The sequence below is a fragment of the Uloborus diversus genome, chromosome 3, assembly GCF_026930045.1.
Source record: "Uloborus diversus isolate 005 chromosome 3, Udiv.v.3.1, whole genome shotgun sequence".
NCBI classification, from domain to species: Eukaryota; Metazoa; Arthropoda; class Arachnida; order Araneae; family Uloboridae; genus Uloborus; species Uloborus diversus.
Genome location: NC_072733.1, coordinates 164574451 through 164591080, shown reverse-complemented (window position 1 = coordinate 164591080; position 16630 = coordinate 164574451).

The window sequence follows — 16630 nt, the reverse complement described above, 5'->3', positions numbered from 1 at the left end:
AAAAAGAATTGTGTAATACTGTGTTTTTTCTTTTTTTCATTAACATCTTTTTTTTTCCCCAATTGTCCTCAACTTATAAATGAAAAAAAAAAACATAGGTCAAATTTAAAAAAGGCATTTTATCTCAAAGGAAGCTTATCTTTAGTTTCCCTGACAAATAAATAAGTAATAATATTTTTTCTTGGAATATTCCAAGTTAGTAATTTTCTTGAAATGCCTTGTTTCGTTTTCATTTTGAGTTAATGATTTTGATTAGAATTAAAATACACACATTGCTGCGTTCATTAGCTCCGAGTTGGTCTGTGGAATTAAATGTAGGTGGTATCCAGCATATATACATATGATACCCAGTAAGTACTGCAGTTAAATTCTTCACACAACGCCTGAACAAAGCGATAAAAACTGGTTCAATAAATCCTCATATATATATATATATATATAATAGCGAATTCACTGATCGAGTAACGCGACTGACGTCACCAACAATGAAACTCGCGCCACGGAATGATAATTTGATAATATTTTTTGGGAATGTTTGACATGCAGGGAAAAGCATTATTTTGCCATGGCTGAACTATATCCGTAACTTAACTTACTGGTAAGACTAATTTTAGGAGAATGAAGAAACGAAAAAGTGGTCAACAATGAACTGGAATTTAGGGTTAATCCACTGGAGTTAGGGTTAAAATTACAACTATCTAAATATCATCAAACAGGCAATTTCTTCGTTCAAATGCAAAAGCAATTTTAATCCATCATACCTTGACGGGCGATTTTCTCGTGTTTGAATAAAAGTCAACTTAGAAAGCTTGCTGCTTCTCAAAAGTTCACCACATCGGCAAAAAGAGTTATTTGTAACCCCTAAATACAGTTTATATTCATGATTCATGAGTTACAACCTTGTTCTCTCATTTAATGCGTAACTAATTTCAGACGAGAAAAATATCTTGAAATAGCCGGTTCATTCTAAGACATTGTGGGAGTTCTTGAATCTAAATCAATTGTCGCTGTTGAATAAGACGTTACGCGTGGGTTATGTTTGAAGATTTTTGCGTGTTTAAGACCAAGGGCAATTTACACACACAAATGGCGTGTCTACATTTATGCTTGAGCGGCCTGAAAGTTTATGAATAGACACAGTGACAACTAAAGATGCTAACAAAAGGAATGACTACGTTACACGAAACGCCGTCTACTCACGCTTAAACTTAAGATAAGTATTAACGGTCGCCATTCGCCACGTGGAGAAAACTAAAGTGGCGACTAAAAATATTAGTATCGTTCGCATACCGGCACTAGTCTCCGACCCCACTTGTGCTATAACAATGTTAAGTTGTCAGAAAACATTCCTCTTGGAAATGATACCCTGCGTACTAAATTATCACTTGTTTATACAACTAGCATTGATTCTAATAAAGAGTTATGTTAACCTTGATTAAAACTGATAAATTGTATGTTCTAGTAGCAATAAGGAATTTGCAACCTATTAAATGTTCATATTTTGGCTATTGGATATTGTTAATTGACCCTCAAAACTAAAAAATTCACCATTGCCGAATTTTAAAACACCGTGGTTGATTTTTAATGAATTTTTAAAAATCCACGCGCAAAAGTGCGCTCTTCTGAAACGTCACGAGCCTACGTCATAGGGCGCGAATGGGCAGCCTTCCGCCGAAAATCCCTTGTTTCCGCTAAGGACATTTTGAGCTCGCTGATATTTTTATTTTTTAGAAATTCAATAATCCTTTTGAACACACTATGGAGACCGGATTCGTTAAAGCACAATCTAAATAATCTTCCTCATGTAACATCAATGATGATATTCGAATATTTCCGAGAGGATGAGAGGTTTAATGTTCCAGAAACGCGAGGAGATAAGCCTTTTACGTTTCGTCTTCGAAGTCGAATGCGTGACCTTCGGCTTCTCCCCTATCGGAAGAGCGCCTGACGTCACTTCCTATGCCATTTGACGTCACTAGCGCTTGAACCTTAAAAATTAATTAAAAAAAAACTATTTATCGTATCGTAAAAAAATTTTCCCCTATGATGTTCTGTTCATACATGTTACTCTATCATATAAAAATAAAATTGAAAAATCGAAAACTTCCCTAAGCTAATTTGCTGTTTAGTTTCTTCTTCTTCTTTTTTTTTTTTTTGGTTTACAGAAAATGCGGCGACCTGACGAATGAAGTGGGGACTAATCAATTTGCTTTTTATCGCCTAGCTTCGATTAGCTTCTTTTTCGGGTAATATCACTTCACCTTCGATATAAGGATTTTATCGTTCTGCAGTTTGTTAATTATTTTTTCTAGTGTAGAGAAAATGAATGTTGACCTTAGTTTTTAAAAAAAGAAGCTCCGTTTAGAACTGCACAAGCCTAATTTCCTATATCGATTTTTCTAGCATCGGATAAATATCTATCTTTGCTTGCAATATTGTGAATTATACCTTTTCACCTTTTAAACAGATGTATGAAAACAAAATAATGTATCTTTTATGAAAGTGGAATTTTGCTTAATATTTAATTGATATCAAGTTTATTCTCACAAACTGTTAAGCGTTATGCTTAAATAAAATATCAATTGATTTACAAAAAGAAAAATAAAATTGATAAAATTTAACTATGCTCTCCTCAACCTTAAAAACGCATCAATTAATCAGGAAAGTTCAACTGAGTTTTTTATGGACGCGAGCAATTATTGAAATTCGTATATCATTCCCCACAGTCCTTAGAAGGGGTTAATCATTTATTCATTAATTTATTTTATTTTACTTTTCGCTCGTTTTTTATTATCCACGCTCTGCCCTGCGCGGGCACGATATAGAAAACTCGAGGCAGAAATATCGTTTGATCTTGACCAACTACGTATCATAAAAGTTTTGAAGGCATGAATTATAAAGGTAATTACAGTAGTTGGCTGTCATTCATCTAGACAATTTAAACATGATATTATGCAAGATAACTTTAGTACCAGCGTAAAAAAGTTTTCCTCCGGTAACACATTAGTGTAGGAGAACTAATCATTGTAGCAAAGCACACTGACTGATCGAGAAACATTATTTTCCAAATAGAGCCTAAAATAAAAAATCAGTTAAAAAGAAATAAAAAATCTGTTGAAATAATGTAGGGACCTGTTCAAGACAGAAAGAAAAAAAAAACGGTGGAGCATTCTGCTACGGATTGACGTCATAAGTCCTCCCTCAAAACGTCTCCGTTTACTGAATTTCTTTGCGGAGACGGTTTGAGTAGAGCCTTAGGTTTGAGGAAATAGTTATGACGTCAATCCGAAGCTAAAAGGGCCATTCCACTAAAATGTCAACCCTTTGTCCCGCACGAAACGGTTCACATATTTCATTAAAAAGTAATAATTTTAAAGGGTAATGAGGAAATTTTTTGCTTAAGAAATCACTCATAAGTTTGAAATTTCTTATGCAGAAAAAATTTGTTCATTAATATTTTTAAGTATTATTTTTAATGAAATATATGACGCATCACGTGCGGGACCGTTTTCCGTAGAATGTCTTTGAATCGTTCCGTACGAGTGTGAGAATAAGCCTTAGTACTGCAAAATAAATTTTGAAGAATTTTTTAAAAAATCTCTTTATAATTCCAATTTTATATATTTATTTCATGCCGAAGTTAAATCCCCGTTTAAAATTAAATATTACAGTTCGATTATTGATGGTTTTTTCTTTTTAACTTTGACAATGAAACCCTTTAAAAACGATAGGACGGGAACAATAATGCGTTTGCAGACGAAAATTCTACTAATTTAATCTTTTGCTAATTTCAAGGTTTCAAAATGCGAACCGTTTAGGTCTCCGTATCATTTTAATATCCATTAATGTAATATATGAGTACAATACGCGTACACACGACATCCTTGTAAGAATCTCAAAAACGTACAAAAGTATATTAATGTAAACTTTATTCTCTTAGCAGATGTTTGTGAACATGCAATTTCATTAACCAACCGCGGAATATTCACAGGCGGTCGAAATAAATGTTCCAAACATGCAAATTTTATAGACACGGCGGTAATACATTATGTTCAAATAAGAAGGATTTTGGCAAGCATGCAATTTCATTCATAAATCGTTATGGTATGGCATAATCACGTCCGGTTGAAGTGAGTCTTAGTAAATATGACAGCTCTAGACAGCTAGACAGTTAAAACCATTCATTTTTCTTTAATCCCACTTATTTTAATGCAAGATACAAATACTGAGATCAGAATTTTTTTTTGCTTGTAAGAATAAATCATAGTTTTGTATTTCCTTTACTTAAATTTTTGTTTATTTACATTTACGCCAAATTTAACCAGCATCAAGTCTTAATCTAAAATCCATCTTTTAAGTAAGCTTCTTAGAAATGCAGAACCTCAGTGGAACTGAAATTTGCCAAATTTATAAATATTCTTAACTTAAACTTAAATTCCTCGTACATACGAAAGATTATAATAAAAGCCCCCCCCCCCTCCTTCTGATAACTGGGGAATAAAATGTTGGATAACTTTTCTGATACTGTTCAAATGCATTCAGTTGTTTTCTGATACATCTCAAACGCGATACTTCAGGTTTGCAAACAAGTTAGTTTTTAGTTTTATCTCGTTAAAAAGTAATAACAGTGGCATTGATTGAATTGTATTACATAATTTAGCAAACTTACTTTTATTTTAAATAATTTTCTTATTACTTACTTATTTATTTATTCATTTATTATTTTTTTTATTGCATTGCGAATAAAAATATTTAGTGAGCTGTCATGAATCAAGTTTGTGCGAAAAGCATAATTTTTCCGGAATATAAATTCTAAATGAACACATGACATTAAAAGTATTTTTTATTTGCATATGCAGTTATTAGAAAAGAAACAGGGTAGTTTTTATGGTTCTGATTTAGGTCTCAATTTGGAAGGGGGAGATTTTCAATAAAAAGTGCAACAGTAACCCAATAGATGAACGTTGAACAAGCACAAAATTTTCCAGTCACGGAATATGTGGGATTTTTTTTAAGTCAAAGTTTCACTGCAGATTCTTAACATTATGTATCTATTTAATGCTCATCTTTTATTTCATACTCTACTTATTACCTACTATTTTGTTTTCTTTACTGTCTGTTTTACTTTTATTCTCATCACTTTTTAAAAATTGTTTGCTTTCACATATTCTGTATCTTTTATCACTTTTTTTATTTTGGAACTGAACAGGAGTTGCCTACTCAGAAACAATTTCTGAAATCCTATTTATACAAAAATACGAACTAATGAATTAGTTTTTAGATCCAAAACTCCTTTCTGTTTTACGCTCTTAAACTTTATTCAACAGATTGTTCAATCAATCTTTGTTAACTCTTAACTCATGAGATAGGGTGTCTTGCGCCACAAAAGAACGGGACTTTTGCATTCAAACATTTTGTAATAGTATATACATGGCTTTATATGTATATTACCTACGGTGTTTATTTCAGTTCTATTAGTATAGATGAATAGTACAAAAATCACTGAAATTTCTCGACTTCAATTTACCAAATTTTGTGGAGTGACATGAAATATAATGGTGGGGTTACATACTACCCGCTTCATCACTCACATTGCAAAAAAATCACCTTACCAGTGAAGGGTTAAGAAATAGGGCTGCGGTTCGGAGTCGCAGTGATTTTGTGGTGAATGCGTCGGAGTCGAAGGTTTAAAATTCCAAGAGTCGAAGTCGGTCATTTTCTCTCAAAGTCGGCAACTCTGCCAGTGCTAGTTTTATTGACAAATGCTTTGTGCTCCAACTTGGGACGTTCTCAAGAGGGCCGCTTCCATGGACCCTTTCGATCCCGGAAAAGCTTGCTTTTCACCGTATTCCGGTTATTTGCGGGGTTTATGTGGAATCTTTCTATTCCTGCTAGCTTCTGGAGTGAAAGCAAGGAGGATAGAAGAAAGGGGAGACGCTCAACGCAACAAAACCTGAAGCTAAAACCGTAACCGGTTTTAACTGACGCGGGGAAAAGTCTACCCAAAACATTCGGCATTGAAGGGCTTTATCAGTGCTATTTTACTTAGAATGCTGTGTTTAGTAGTGAATATTTTCTGTTGATTTAACTAAAATGCCCGCTTGTGTTGCGTACGGGTGTACAAACAGACCGGGAAACAAGATTCCAGGGATATCTTTCGTGCCATTATAAAAGAATATTTAAATGTAAGGTTTAGGTATTGGGGGAAAAAATATTGAAAAAAAAAAGCAATTCACTTAGACAATTATATTCAAAATTATTGCACTTTAAAGGGCAATAGTGGGTAACACGAAGGGTTAGATATTTTGCAGGCAAGAAGTCATTTATGCCAGGACAGTGGAAAAAATGTCAAAAACAGAATTAGAGAAAGTTGAATTGAGTTCTGTTAACAAAGATATAGGAATGAAATTTTTTAGCTATCAATTTTATTATTTATTATATTTATTTATAATTTGCAAAATTTGCGTTTAGTAACAAAAGCAATCCTTTTAAACCTCCATCACAACATGTTGCAATATAATGCAGTAAAATTTTTCTATGAGCCTAATTCTTTTAAACATAAAATTTCAGATAAGTAATTTTTTTAAAAAAAATAGGTTTGGCACATTTCTGCCAAAGGTAGGAAAAAAAATTCTAAAAGTGTCCTGGCAAAACTATTTTTTGCCCATATTTGCCAAAGTGGCAAAACTAGATTTTCTTCATTTATGGGGATTGGATATAAACGTGTTTAATATCATAGTAATTTTAACTGCATTCTAATAATTTTCATGTTTTTGTGCCTAAAATATTAAATTGCATCAGTGGAACAGTAATCCATTGCTTTAGTGAAATGCTTTTCTTTTTTATTTTATGAATGTAGAAAGAAAATGGAGAGTAAAAAGCAATAAAAATTAACTCACTGACTTTGGTATAAAATATTAAACTGTCCTAACTATTAAATAAGAAATTCTCATCTTTTAATTTTTAGCAGGGAAGTAGTGCAATGCCAACAGAGTAATAAAAATTATAAGAGGTCAACTATGATTATATAGTGTGAAATATAAATGTGATAAAAATGTATAATTCATACGAAATGAAATTTTATTATTGACAATTACTCCTAAAAATAGTCAAAGTTCATTAAAATTCAGTTGGATCCGATACATCAGGATATTTTTTTAAACATTGCATCGCAATATGCAAATTTTAAATCATTATCTATTTCCCCTAGTTTACTTTGAATTGTTTTAATTATACATTTATATTAATGAAGAATCTAGTCTTGGTCTGATTTAATTTAAGTTTCAATTGGATTATTCAAATTGTACAATTGTTGTACTTGTTTTCCCAGTTTTTGCCACAATCCTGGCAAAAATAACCCTTTGCGGGCAGGATGACCAACCTCATCAAAAATTTAGACTGTTATTCTTTTTCCAGATTTCATTTAAATTTTCAAGCTATTTAATTTTGACAGAAAATAGTCAAATAATATAGAAAATTATGTTTTTTCTCTAAAGAAATAATACGTTTTTTTTTTCTCCTGTCTGAGGAAATTGATACCCGAGGAAAAGTAGTTGAGAACTGGTAATGTCTAGTCCTTTTAGACAATCATCCTTTGCATTTATTTTCCTGTCTCAAATACAAATTGTAAATTCAATTTTTATTTAAAAAAAATAACAATCTTTGGAAGCATTCGTTTAAGCAAGTTTAATGTAACATTTATTTTAAGCTAGATGTCAAAGAAAAACAAAACTAGAATTTAATTAAAGCATGTTTAATATCTTTTATTAATTTACTGAGGGCAAAATTAAAAAAATTACATAAGTTGTCTGTAAAAATTCCATTTTTTGTTCCCTTTTGAATACTGGCAAAAAATCTATTTTTGCTGGAAGGGGAAAACCGTGTTTTTTTTTTACCCGTGGCGAAATACTTGGCAACCCTGGCAACACAACTTGAATAACTCATTTCTTGTTCGAAATATCTCTACTAGAACCATAGAAAAAAGAGGATAGGGCACATATTTTTTTTAATGCAAGAAAACTATAATTTTGCTGCATCATATTATGATATATAATACATCATATTATGATATATAATGATGATTTATCATATTTTAACTGTCACAATTAAAAACAAGTTTAATATTCCAGAAATACAGCGCGCAAAAATGTCTCATTTGTGCAAATGGCTTAAGCAATACATAAATTTTGAACTACAAGGCAGATTTTTTTTTTAAACTAAACTTATTGAAGAGAGCTCTTGACAAAGAAATTGTAATATAAAAATTCTTTAAATTTTTGGCTATTTTAAGGGTATTTTTTAAGAAATTTAAATTTTTGTCATAAATTTGTGTTTTACTTTCAATTTGTCAATATTTGTTGTATATAATAAAGACATTTTCTGTACTTGGTACATTCTGTAGTTCTTTCAAACAATGTTCAAAATTTAGGATTAAAGGCATCCACATTTTTTTAGTATAATTTATTTCTAATGTAATTATACTCTAATTCTAACTAAGCACAGTTTCAGACATACTTCTTCATTAATTAAGCACGTTTAAGCTTCTGAAATTGTGTGGTAATCGGGGGAAATAAATAACTACTCTACATAGCAAAAATGCATTCACTAATAACAAAAATGAATCAAAATAAGAAAAAAAATCTCAAAGAAATAGCTTTTTTCATTGTTGTGTGTGATAAATCTTTTTTTTTTTTTTTTTTTGCTCCGACTGTAAAAATTATAAAAATTCCGCACATTTATTTCTCTTTCTGAACGTTTTCCCTGTTATTCTACGTTGAATACAATTGCTTTCTTGGGTAGAGTTTTCCCCTGCCCCTCTCCCTTACCCGCTCTGTCCACGGCTTCAAGTGCGCGCAGAAAGTTTACGGCTTTGGGCGTCTCCCATTTCTTCTATCCTCCTTGAGTGAAAGCGGTGTTTTTACCCAGAATGCATTACGCGAAACAAGTTCGTCTACTAGCCGCTAAGGATGCTGGGTAAAAACCGCTTTCTCTGGTATAAAGGGAGAACCTCTTTTTACAGGGAAACGGGGAATTTTTCAATCTGTTTTTTGTGGAGTCAGAGCGGGGATTTACCGGGTTGAAAAGTGCGTTATGAACGCGGCTATTGATAAATCTATTCATTTATCGTGTTGTCAAGCAAGACTAGTAGTTGTACGCAGGGCTGAAGAGACGGAGTTGAACTGGTTTTGGGGTAAAGGAGTCGAAAATCGGAGTAGAATGCTGTAAAACCCCCAGAGTCAGAGTCGGAGACGGTCATTTTTCCTCCGACTCCGCAGCACTGGTAAACAATATCTTTCACTTATTGCTTGTCGGAAATTAAAAACAAATTGTTATCAAAAACATGTATCTCGACATGTGTTACAATGATAACCAAAATTAAGTAATAGCTACTTATCTCATCAGTCAGGTTCTTCAGAACTCAAAATTCAAGGCAGCGTTTCTGTCTCAACATTATATAACATTTAAAGAAAATATATTGCTTAGCTTTGCACGATTCGCAACATTTTTCAGATAGAAAATTTTTTACTTTCTAATGAGGGTATAAATTTCAAAGTGCAAAAGCAAAAAGTATGAAAGAAAAAGGACGAATAATCCTTGACTCAACACTTAACCTGAGCTAAAAGCACCAAATAATGTAAACAATGTAAGAACTAGCATTTTCACGGTCAATATTTGCCTCACTGCCTTGTAGTGTTGGCCGTAGGCCGCCAAGGATATTTCTGGATAAAGTTTTACCTAACGTGTCTAAAGCTTCTGCTACAAATGAATTTAAAAGAATTCAGTCAGTAGCGCAGCTAGAGGGGGGGGGGGGCACCCCGAGTGTCACCCGCAGGAGGATCGAACCTGGACACGATGCGCGAATAAATAAATAAATAAATAAATAAAACTTTCAAAGCATCTTAAAATGAAATTATAGCTAAAAACAGAATTTTCTACAATTTTTTCTCTTTGTAAGTTTTAGCTGAGCAACGATTTTCATTTGAAAAGTGTTTTTTAGCAGCTAAAATCTTTGGAAAAGTGCATTTACAAAGAGTAAAAAACAAATAAATAAATAAAGTAGGAAAGTGTACTTTTAAGTTTTAAGCTTGCATATCTTGGCAAAGTGGCAGTTGAAAGCGCAGGGTGGTACTGGGCAGGGCATTGCCGAATCCAAGAGGAGGGTTTTAGGGGCCCCCTCCCATTGGGGAAAAAATAATATAAAGTTAAATGCAGAAAAGCTCGCACTTGACTTAAAATCAACTTGAAGGTTAAAATTTGTGTGCAGCATTTTTTTTTTTTTTTTTTTTCAATTCTCTTTGAAGTTTCTCGGCAATTTACAACTGTCTATTCTTTATCGACAAAAATCATATTTTGGGGGAACTGATGGAGGAACCGCAGAATGGACTGTTAATACAGAGCATTCACTTCGTTAAGCTTCTTAGCAGAAGGTTATGATGACTTGAGCGTTTCAGAAATAGAGAAGAGTAGGGGAGACCGGGGTTAGTTGTTACACGGGGTAAGTTGTTACATTCGAATTTAAAGTTAACCGCCAGGGGAAAATGGCTTTCCTTGCACTACATGATAGGACTCACCCATCTGCATTCCCTGATGATCACTGGAGTTCTTGCAGTCAGTAGCAGGGAGAGTGCTCAAGGAAAATGGTTTTTTGAATCTGGAAGTAATTTTTCTTTCCGCTGTTATTTTTCTATTTGTGACGAAGCCGTTGCAGATAACAGATTGATTTCTATACCACGTGAAAGCCTACATTTTCAGGTAAGTGCTAACATATTTAAATGTTTTGTACAAAGATTTCATACCGGTAATGTGTGCCAAGATTTGAATTGGCGTCATATGGGCAAGCTGTTACAGTTTTGTTGGGGTTAGTTGTTACAAGTAAGAACTTGCCCCATGCAAGTTTTAATTTAATATTATGTTTTCTTTTTAAAGGTGATATGGCGGGGAGCTATAAAAACTAGACGGACAGGGGCAAAACACCTAAAAAAACATACCTGGATGTGGCTAAAAGAAGTAATTGCAGGTAGTTCATTACGAAAGGCAGCCAATGAATTTCATGACACTAGAGAGATTCTGCGTCAGTAAGATGAAAAATGGTAGTGGTGGTAAGTAATATTTCTGATCTGCTTTATTGCATGATTCAATTCATATCAAACACTGTAGTTGTATGACGATAGTAATAATAATAATGATAATAATTCTGATCTCTTTCATTCTATGATTTAATTTATTGTTAATATGTATGGTTGAATAAATAATAATAATAATTACAACAGTGATAATAATAATAAATAATGTATTATTCGAATGTAGGTCTTTCTCCAACGATGCAGGCAGTGCAGAAGTGAAGACGGTTCGCAAGCGGAAACCATAAGTCAGCGCTACTTTAACAGATACACCAGTAAAAAATTTTTTGCAAGACGAAGCTGGGAAACAAAAATCTGTGAGAAGGAAATTGTCTCTAACAGAGAAGAAATCAACAGACACAAAGACAAAAAAAAAAAAAAGAAAGAAAGAAAGTGCAAACACTGCGTCCTTCGGATGAAGATGATGAAGACTGGTTCTGCATAGAGTGCGCTATAATGTACTTAGAATCCAAAAAAACAACTAAATGACTTCAATGTCGTAATTGTGACAAATAGGCACATGGCCGATGTGCTAAGTTTGATAAATTGTATGCTTTTAAAAATTATAATTCGGACAATGATTATGATGATGATAGTTTATCAGAATAAGTCATTAATGAAGTAAATATGTAAAGCCAAAAAGTATTTAATTTTTAACGTAGCTAAGAATTTTTAAAATTTTGCAGAATAAACCACAAAATGTGTAAAATTCATTTTATTACTAAAATATATCTCATATAACAACTAACCCCATATAGTGCAACAACATGCCCCGTGGTGTGGGGTAAGTAGTTACAATCTACATCTATTCAAAAAACTTGAAATATTTTGGAGTAGTGGCTTCTAATCATTTTTTAAAAAATATGTTATGAATGTTAAACAATCTAGATGCATTTTAAAGTTTCACACGTGTAAATACTTGAAATAGTAGTTTAACGTAAAAAAAAATATTGAAAAAAATTGTAACAACTAACCCCGATCTCCCCTATTGCATCTATGAAGATGCATAGTAATTGTGTTTGGTGATGTAATTTGCATCTGCAACGAACCCTTTCCTCTTTTGTTTTCTACGCATTATCTTAGAATGCAAAATCTGAAAACATATGTCATGAAAGAATATGTGAAATTTTTTCAGAATGTGTTGCAACATACCGCACAGTAAACAGATAATACGGTTTGAATCTGAACAAGCAGTAGAATTAATAAATATTGAGCTAAATACCGCAGTCAGAATTTACCTTCTGAGAGGTGAAGTTCATAACGATCCGGACATGATACAATAAAATTGGTAATATTGCTCAAAACCTAGACATCTGGGAATTTGGACCCCCCTCCCCCCGGCTACGCTCCTCATACTGACCAATACACAGAAATTAATTATTTCGCACATTGTTGTGTTTTCCTGACAATACAGGCAAAAATGAAAAAAAAAACATTGAAACCAAAACCCCTGCCTTTATGACATCCTGGGCAAGGGCCTGGTACTGGGGATGTTTAAACAGACGAGAATTTTTAGGACTGCCCAGAATCACCCTCCCCCCCCCTCCAATTATTGAAACAAGTTGTTTTTCTTTAACAATCACGATTGTTTATTGTTTTTATTCGACAGTAGTTACCTTTGATTTGATTTTATTATGCTTACAATGCAAATTTCTCTGGTCCATGGCCTCCACGAGCATGAACCTTCCCCTGGGCGGTAGCGTCCATGTACCTCGGAATCGACTTTATTTATACCCGACGTCTTCTCGACTTTAACCAATCCTTTTTACGCGAAAACAGTATCCAGCACACAAAATCCAGTACATAACATCCAGCAACGACCAGCTGGCATTCATTTGAATTTTGACGTTTTGAATTCAAATTATGGTTTTCACAATTATTATTACGATAGAAGCCATTAGTAGAAACAAGAAACCCAATGAGTAGGGTTTTATCGCCATTCATGATGGCGAAAAACATAAAAACGTAATTTGAATTCAAGATCTCAAAAATCAAATTTTAAGTTTTTTTTTCTTTTCTTTTCTTTCTTTCTTTCTTTCATCATTTCGCATCGTTAATATTTTTAATGTGCATCAATGTAGAAATCGTTATTAAGTTTTCAATTGTTCGTCTTTTACAAAAGAAAAGAAAAAACAAAAAAATGTATTTTAAATTTACTTCGAAGCTTCCGGCTAATCTACACCGTTCAAGAATATCACAAAAATACCAGCTGAAATTTCTTCTCGATTTACGTAACTATAAAAAAAAAAATAGCCGTGAGGCAAAAAAAAAAAGGGAGAATACCATATCATTAGAATATTTTGCGCTTTCCAAAACGGGTGTTTTACCTTACACTCCGCAATTGATATAAAAACATGAAACGAAGTCCGAGTTGGTTTGCTGTGAGGTAAAGTTTCAGAAAGCCTGGAGGTAGACAAAATAATTGCCTCAGAAGTAGTAATTCTCGAAAAGCATAAATGCAATCCAGCAAGAATTACTTGACGTAATCAAAGCTTCTTTGAAAGACCTTGAAACCCTCTGCAACTTCCACGGCCCATTGTGAACACTCTGCAAAGCAAACTTAAATGGCAAATAGCATGCTTGTGAAGCAATTTGAGATCAATTACAAGGAGATGGACACCTTTCTCTGCGAGTCCTTGTTGTACGGAAATGCCAAGTACAAATAAATGCTAGAAATTCTTTCCTTTACCGCAAGAATTATTTTACGACATTGATTGATGGTAGCGGAGGTTGAGGATCACACCTTCAACTGAAAGTGCTGTTCTCGAGGGAAAGGAAATACGACGGTAGTGAAGATGAATTAAAAGCAACGGATTCAATGAAGAGTCAAAGGCAACGTCTACGAAAAAGTCTCATTATCTATTTTCAATATACGGTATTAAGTGTTTAAAACAGCTTTGCATAACTTCTGCACTTCCAGTAGTTTTCTGAAATTCGCATCTCAATAGGACGAAAGTGAATGTAAACGGTTTTTAAAACGATCATTTCAGCTAAGTTAAAATTATATATGCCGCTCAACAAGAATGAAAAGCAACTGGTTTTTTTCCCCCATTCTTTTTGTGCTAGGTTTTCATTTATTTAGATCATTCACACATTTTTAAAAGCTTCAGAAATGCAATGGAAGACGGAACGAATTTTCTGCTTTGTTGCATGTGAAAGAGCCCCTAATTTCGGAACTAGTAATAAAGATTGATTTTAGACAAATGCAATTTTATTTTTATCATAATGATAATATGTTTTTTTTTTTTTTTTTTTTTTTTTTTTTTTTTTTTTTTTTTTTACAGATAAGCTATTGCACGAAAAAAAAAAAAAAAAATCCCCCAACGGTAGCAGTCACTTTGAGAGTGTTAAAAATGCGAAAGATAGAATGACAATGTAACAAACATACAAATATAAAGTATAGTGGGTTACAAACAACATTACAGAACAGAAAAAGCTATAGATATAAATAAATGGAAGTTAACGTTGTATCTTTGCCATATTTGGTACAGATATCCTTTGATGCTCAGAAACTCACACAAGGGATTGTTTTGAATTAAAAAAACAATTTTACAACCATAAAGTTGTTTCACATGTATTATTGCTACTAGCGGAGAAATGGGCATATGTAGCAAATCTAAACATGGAACTGTTTCGATATAAGAAAGATTCAAAGTTGTAGCCTTTGTAAAATGTATTTATTACTACTTGTTGCGGTATTTGCCTTTCTACTTCAGTGAAAGAAAGTAAAGCTTGGGTCAAAACATAAGTTCTGTTGAAACAAAAATGATGGAAACACGTCCCCTCCCCCTTTTTTAATTATTTTGCGTCGTCTTTATATTTCTCTTGTTATAGTATCATAATAGGGGTTGTTTTCTGAAGAGTTACTAATTTTACCATTGTTTGCCTTTTACTGAAAAAAAGAAAAAAATAAAAACTGCATTTTAAAGTTACTTTTAAAGCTTCCGACTGAATCTAAACTGTTCAATAATATTACAAAAATATCTACTGAAAAGCCGATTCGACTCACGAAACTATCAAAAAATAAATAGAAGTACAAGTACAAATACTTCGCACGAAAAAGAAGAGAGACCATGTGAGAAGGAAAGATTATACGAGCTGATGTGTGCATCACATGACTTCCTTTTACTAGAATTTAATGTCATTTCCCCATTATTGGTAATTTTAATGTGATTCAACGGTTAACTCTTTAAATATCACCAACAGTGTTCAAATTGAAAACAAATTTAAAATAAAAAAAAAGTCAAAGTTGTCGCCAAGTTGGCGACAAAACTTGGCGACCAAAAAACCGGCGATATATCGCCAAGTGTCCGACAAATTATAACACCACTTCAGTTTACATCGAAATTAACAATGATTTCTCCCAAAAGGGGGCAAAAGACCCCCTTGGGAACATCCGAATGCAACCAAAAGAGAAGGTGCACAACTAGGCCTCACTAGGAGTCTAGGTAGCAAATTTCAACTTTCTAGGACATACCGTTTTTGAGTTATGCGAGATACTTACACACATACGCACATACATACGTACATCCTGACGTCACGAGAAAATTCGTTGTAATTAACTCGGGGATCGCCAAAATTTATATCTCGGGAGTCTGTAGGTTCCTAGGCATTTTTCCACGTGTGGTCAGGTCGAAAAAAAAAAACTCAACATTCATTCGGAGGTGGGTCATTTGAAATTTTGCCAATTTACTTCAGATTTTAAATCACTCTTCTAGCTCTTTTAATGAAAAAATAACAGTAAAAATAATTCAGATTGAAAAACTATCTATAAGTAACTATCTGCTCTAATTTAGTAACTGTTTATGAATTTCTTAATGACGAAATTGTACTTAAAAAAATCGAAAATTTCCAAAAATTTCATTTTTTCCTCTATTTCAGATGTTTTTTTGAAAATGAGGGAATGCTCTAAATTTGCTCATTTTTTTTACATAATATATCGAAGTGTCTTTTAGATGCTACTAAATTTTAATCATTGGTATCAGCGTATTTTTGTTACTAGAGTAACTTGAACTAAGGTAAAATTTCATTAGTTATTTCTTTTTATTTTGTAAGTTTAGCAAAACTAACCATTTTTTTCGTGTTTCATTTTCTCAAAAGCATGTTTATGAAGTTTATGCTGAAATGTACATTTTTTCAATTGAAATAAATGTCAATTTTACTTGCTTTTGTATCATTTAGTCGTTTATCAAGTTCTTTGAATTCTCGTTATTTCACATAAGGGTCAATCCATACAGGTTCCACACAGTAAAAACTTCTCATTCATGTCCAAATATTTCTAAGTTATCAAATTAAAATTATTATTTTGAAAATTACAATATGTTTTTTCAGTATAATGTATTATACTGAAGTGATAGGGCACAATATACGTAATTTAAGAAGGTGCCATGAAGTTTTTACACTTTTTATTTCTGTTTTAATGTGTGAATTGACTAGCAAAATTGCTTAATTTCAAAGATCTGTATCTCTTTTACAAACCAAATAAAAAAAACAATATGTATAACATGTAT